Source organism: Orycteropus afer, unplaced genomic scaffold (assembly GCF_000298275.1).
Source record: "Orycteropus afer afer isolate SDZICR_OR568_19922 unplaced genomic scaffold, OryAfe1.0 scaffold00431, whole genome shotgun sequence".
NCBI classification, from domain to species: Eukaryota; Metazoa; Chordata; class Mammalia; order Tubulidentata; family Orycteropodidae; genus Orycteropus; species Orycteropus afer.
The window spans coordinates 508,297-514,643 of NW_006922018.1; the positions used below are offsets into that span (position 1 = coordinate 508,297).

At 42.9% G+C, this 6,347-nt stretch overlaps 1 protein-coding gene across 1 annotated transcript in view; it reads right to left on the reverse strand.

Moving 5' to 3' along the window:
• Nucleotides 1-5,880, reverse strand: part of REEP1 (receptor accessory protein 1) — a 67,172-nt gene extending 61,292 nt beyond the window's left edge. Inside the window, exon 1 of the mRNA XM_042782725.1 lies at nt 5,815-5,880. The gene's annotated coding sequence lies outside the window, so the exon portion shown is untranslated. The remainder of the gene's footprint in view (nt 1-5,814) is intronic.
• Nucleotides 5,881-6,347: the final 467 nt, after the last annotated feature.

Genomic DNA, 6,347 nt, shown 5'->3' on the forward strand with positions numbered 1-6,347 from the left:
GTTTTGCTGGATTTTCTTTCTCTAGTGAACCCAGTCTAACACACATGGATTCTCTCCTACAGCTTCCAGAAGGAGTGCAGTCTCTCCTACACCTTGATTTTAGCCAGTGAGACCCATGGACTCATCTCCAAAATTGTAGCAACAAATTTGAGTGGTCTTAAGTCACTAAGTTTGTTAGAGTGGCAATAGAAAACTAATAGAAGGGGCTATTGCAACAATCCAGAGAAGAAATTATGAGAATCTCATTTAAGAGAGTGGCAGTAGAGAAGGAGGAGAGATTATTAAAAGGATAAAGATGAACGGTCTTAGTCACCAACTGAGTATATGTATGGGGTTGAGTGGTGAGGAAGAGGCAGGAACCTAAGCAAATACCCAGATTTCTCTCTTGACAAATAAGTTTATTAGTTAAAAGGAGGACAAAGAAGGAAATATAGAAACATAGTGTGCATGAGTATGTGGTGAGAAAGTGTGTGTGTAAGTGTGAGTGTGTACATGTATGTGTGAGCAAGTGCAGAGAAAGGAGGAAGGTCTCCCTTAATACTACTTAGCTCGTTGATTCCGATTCCATTTTTACCAAGAAACCTTCTAATCTCAACTCTCAAGAAGCTTTCCCTATTGGGAAAAATGTGTGCTCACCAGCCAACACAAACAGCTGCTCTGCTTGTCAGTGATATTTTCCACTCTAAATTAATGAATTGCCATTCTAGTCATAAACCAGCCTGCTGTGAGTTTAGTCATAGCAAAACAATTTAGCAGGGCTTGATCTCTCCTGGATGAGCTGACAGAATTGAGTTTCTGCCCCTGAAAGCAAAGGATCAGACCTTGAACCATGGTGACTCCAGTAAGGCCACCTTACCTAGCACCCCTTCCCTGCACTGTGGGCTGAAAGGGGTTGGGAGAGGGGAGCCCTGGATGAGGTTGTGTAGTCAATTGAGAATTATGAGGTTCTGTGCTAGCAACTTAAAAGCTATTTATAGTTTGCACTCTGAGCTTCCCTTACACATACCAGGGGCCCAGTCTCTGGAGGAGAAAATGCCCCTGTCTGGATCCCCTGCTTGGTAGCAGCAAAATGCAAGCCTAGACAAGTAGTTCTGGGAAAATGAGAGTAGAGGGTGAGTTCTATTTGCAGCTTATCTAAAGGAGGCTGTTTTCATCATAAACACATCCTGGGAAATCTTAGAAAGGAAAGTGCTTGCTGAGTCCACTTTGAATGATTTCTTTGTCAAGGCCAAACTGGCCAAGTAACATCTTGTGAGTAAAAGAGGCAGAGCAACAATGCTTTGTCCCTCTTAACACTAAGGTGGGACCGTGGTTATCCATTCCTCCATGCAGATAAGCAAAGTGAAGCTCTTGGAAGTTAAGCCACTTGTCCAGCATTGGAATAGAATTGAGAACTCAGAAATAGATTCATTGACCTATGGGCAGCTGATCTTTGACAACTGGCCCAAATCCATTAACTGGGGAAGAGATAGTCTCTTTAACAAACGGTGCTTGCAAAATTGGTTATCTATTTGCAGAAAAATGAAACAAGATCCATACCTCACACCATACACAAAAACTAACTCCAGATGGATCAAAGACTTAAATGTGAAACCTAAAACTAGTTAATCAAGGAAAAAATAGGGGCAAGCTTAAGAGCCCTAGTTTATGGCATAAATAGATTATCAAGCATAAGCCAAAATGTACAAACAGCAGAAGATAAACTAGATGATTGGAACCTTCCAAAAATTAAAATTTTATGTGCTTCAAAAGACTTTTCCAAAAGCATAAAAAGAGAACCAACAGATTGGGAAAAAGTATTTGGCAATGGCACATCTACAAAGAGCTTACCTCTAGAATTTATAGAGAGCTCCAACACCTCAACATCAAAAGACAAACAATCCAACTAAAAAATAGCCAGAAGACATGAATAGACACTTCACCAAACAAGATATTCAGGTGGCCAAAAAACATAGATAAATATTCAGTATTATTAGTCATTGTTGTTGTTGTTGTTATATTAGTCATTGTTGTTGTTATGTGTCGTTGAATTGGCCCCGACTCATAGCGACCCCTCCTTGGGTTGCCGAGGCAGTATCACTATGGAAGTAGACTGCCCAACCTTCCTTCTGAGGAGTAGCTGGTGGGTTTGAACTGCCAGTCTTCTGGTTAGCAGTCAAGTGCCTTAGGCACTATGCTACCAGAGCTCCTATATTAGTCATTAGAGAAATGCAAATCAAAATGATACCATCCCACCCCAGTACTAATAGCAAAGTTCAACAACACAGAAAATAACAAATGCTGGTGAGGATGTGAAGAGATTGGGACTCTCATATACTGCTGGTGGGACTGTAAAATTATACAATCATGGTGGAAATCAGTATGGCAATTCTTTGTTGTTGTTGTTGTTATGTGCCGTCGAGTCGGGCAATTCTTTAAGAAGTCGAAAACAGAAATACCATTTGATCCAGCAATCCTCTTACTAAGCATATATCCTAAAGAAATGAGAGCCAGGACATGAACATATATATGCATGTTCATCACAGCACTATGCACAATAGCAAGGAGCTGGAAACAACTTAAATGCCCATCAACAGAAGAATGGATAAAACTATGGTACGTACACATGATGGAGTACTATGTAACATTAAAGAATAATGTAGAATCTGTGAAACACCATGTAACATGGATGAACTTGGAGGACTTTATGCTGAATGAGATAAATCAATCATAGGAGGACAAATATTGTATTAGTTCACTATTGTAAAATGTCAAGGAAAGGTTTATATATGGAAGGAAACTTTCTTTATTGGTTACCAGGGATGGGAGGGAAGGAGAGGGATGGGATCACTGCTAGATAGAGACAAGCATTGATTTGGTTGAAGAGGTCAATATACCAAAAGTGAGTCATCAACAGAGTGGCACTGAGGAAGAGGAAGACACAGATAGGTATACAAGAGATACAGACAACAAAGATAAACCCATTTACATATACAGTACTGCATTGTCAGTGATAACAAACATTAATCTATGGGTAAATAGATGGGTAGACAGGCTGAATGATCAGGTATATCACAGCAAAAGGGAATATACCCATGACCATATGTAAGGCTGGCAGACGATACGTCTACATACATATTTGTATGTAGTATAAGAATGTCCAAATACGTAATAGAGCTAACAAGGGGCACAGTTATGATAACTTCTTGGCCACAGCCAACCACCCTGAGGGACCGAGTAGTTGGGCTCAGGACCATGGTCACAGGGACTGTCAAGCTCAATTGGCATAACATGCCACACAAAAACATTGTTCTACATTCTATTTTGATGGGTAGTGACTGGGGTCTTAAAAGGTTGCAAGTGACCATCTAGATGCAACAATGGGTCTCTCCTCATCCAGAGCAAAGAAGAATGAGGAAAACCAAAGGCACATGGAAACAATTAGTACAAGGGACTAGTAGACCATTCAAACCTCAGCCTATATGACCATGAGACCAGAAGAACTAAATGGTGTCTGGCTACCGCTGCCAACCACTCAGAAAGGGATCAGTGCAGGAGATCCTGGATAGATTGGGAGAAGAATGTGGAACAATACTCAAAATCATAAAAAAAAGAAAAGAAAAAGACCAGGTTTTACTGGTCTGACAGAGCTTGGTGAGACCCCTGGGACTATGGCTTCTATTTACCCTTCAGGTTTGGAACTAAACTCACTCCTGTGGCTTCCAGCCAAACAACAGACAAATATATAGGGGGACACACACTCCTTAGATAAATCAATCATGGGAGAACAGAGGGGCAGAGTTTACACAGGGAGATAGCTGGAGGGGAGGGAAGGAATCATAGGAAAGAAGGACACAGGGAAGAGGTAACTACGGGGAGGAGGTGGGAAAAGAGCTGTTACATTGTGGGGGACTGCAGTCAACATCATGAAACAAAATGTGTATGAACTGTATGGAAAATGAATTTGCTTTGTAAACTTTCACCCAAATCACAATAAATTTTTTTAAAAAAATAAAGAAAAAGATTTACAGCCTTGGAAACCCAGTAGGGGTCCCTATGAGTCAGAATTAACTTGATGGCAGTGAGTTTGGTTAGGTTTGTTTTTCTCCTCTGTTTAATCTCTTTTTTATCTCAAAAGAGATTGATTCAAGATACACCTTACCCTAATCCTGCATCATTAACAAAGACAATTCATTCCCAAATGGGATTATAACCACAGGCATAGCACTAACGGTGTGGAGTGGGATCTGACTCATAGCAACCCTGCCTTGGGTTTCCAAGGCAGTATCTCTACAGAAGTAGATTGCCCAACTTTCCTTCCGAGGAGTGGCTGGTGGGTTTGAACCGCCAGCCTTCTGGTTAGCAGTCAAATGCCTTAGGCACTAAGCCACCAGAGCTCCTAACCACAGGCATAGAGGTCAGGATTCACAACACATATTTTGGGGGAACATAATTCAATCCACAATAGCTTTCCTGCCTGAAGGGGGCACCAAAATTACCCAAAAGTAATTAATACAATCTTCCATCTGGGAATGCTCCCAGATCCTATTCCATGTGCTCAACCCTCTGTCAGGAGTTGTGGGAAACAGAAATGGAATGAAAAACCTTTTCCTTCAGAAAGCTTATAAAGCAATAGGGTTTAAATCATGGAGTGTTCACATCCCAGATCTGGAATGAGGTCAGGGCCAGCACCTGAACCCAGATCTTCGGGGCTCTCAGACCAGCATCACTCCCCTCAATGTCAGGAAGACTCCCAGTAATAATACTTGGAAAGTACTTTATGGTCTACAGAGTGTTTTTCCAGATAATGAAACTGAGGCTTAGGGAGTTGAAGTCACTTGCTGCAGTGTAGTAAATTACCTGGCATGGCTTTTCTAGCCATAAGTCTTTGTAAACTCCGCGGTGGAATCGGCCATGAGCAACCAAGTAGAACCTGATTGTTAGTTATCCACCTGGGGTATTTCTGTGGGGAGCAGCACAAAGTAATTTTCTGGGAAGTTTGCTGACTCTCACATGTAGGGAATTCTGATGTTGGGATTGGTTAGTTTGGCCACTCTGCCAAACTCAAAAAGAGGCCTCCTAGAGGCTGAAGGGGGTCTCTCTGACTGCTGGCTGAGAAAGACATGCTGTTGAGAGAAACACTCCTGAGAGACACATGCTGCTGAGAAAGAGACACCAAGAGACACGCATTGCTAGGAGAGAGACTCAGAGAGACTGCTGGCTGAGAGATGATGGGCTGGGAGAGAGACTGAGCATTTTCCCTGAACTTGAATTGTAGCCTGGTAGTTCCCTAATAAACTTCATAATCTATGAGTTCTGTGTGGCCACTGCAGCAAATTATTGAACCCAACAGAGAGGTGGTGGGTGCTGCGGAAGGAGTGGTTGGTGTCAGGGCTGGAGGGAGGCAGCATGTCTGGCCTCAAAGGGATAGGCCTTGGGCTACAGATGGTGATTCTGTCTTCCTCTTGTGGGGTCAGAGGAGGTCAGAAGATACTGCCTCCCTGCCCCTTTGGCACTTGCCCAAAGGCCATGAAGTGGCATGTGGCAGAGCTGGGGGTCTCCCAATTCCAGATGCCATATCCTCTTCTGTACCTTCCTTCTTTCCTTACTTTATCTAAAGATAAGTCCATGCAGGAACAAAATTCCTTGGGCACAGCAGGTAAGCATGGTGAGAAGAATAACAAAAGGACTTCATGCCTTGCTACTAAAGACTCACACAGATGAAGGGGACCATCTTCCTCCTTGTCCTTCACACTCTTACCTCACCTCAGCCTCCCCCACCTCACCCCAGCAGCCACCACCACCATTCCCCTCTGAAAAAAAAAAGTCACTTACATATTCTTTAATGTCCTTTGACTTCACAGCCTTGTAGGAATAATACGCAGGGTAAAGGGTGCCAAATATAAGCCTGGAGGGAAGAGAGAGAGAGAAAAAAAAAAAGAGAGAAACGTGATTTTCAGGCATCCTAATTTGATGGAAATGTCTGTCTTGATGCCTGAAGCATCTCTCCAAGCTACAGAAAATGCTGCTGTGGGTTTGATTTATTCATATGAATGCCCTGAGGGTTTTCTGCTCACAGCTTGGGTGTGCTTGGGAACCTCTATCTCCTGTTACAACTGTATACCCATCTTCCTTCAATCGGTGGTTTGGCAAGACAGGAGGGTGGTTTCGGCCACAGAAGCCAAAAATGGGGGGATAAGCAGCCAAGACCCATGAAGTTAAAGGCCAATTTTCCTCTCCTGGTGCTAATGCCCACCTGATGCTCTATAAAGCCCACCCACACCTTGGGCTTCCTTCCTTCTCCTTTTTCCCTGGAGATTCCTTCAGATTTCACTCTCCTCAGACTTGCCCTCATCATCCTACAGCCA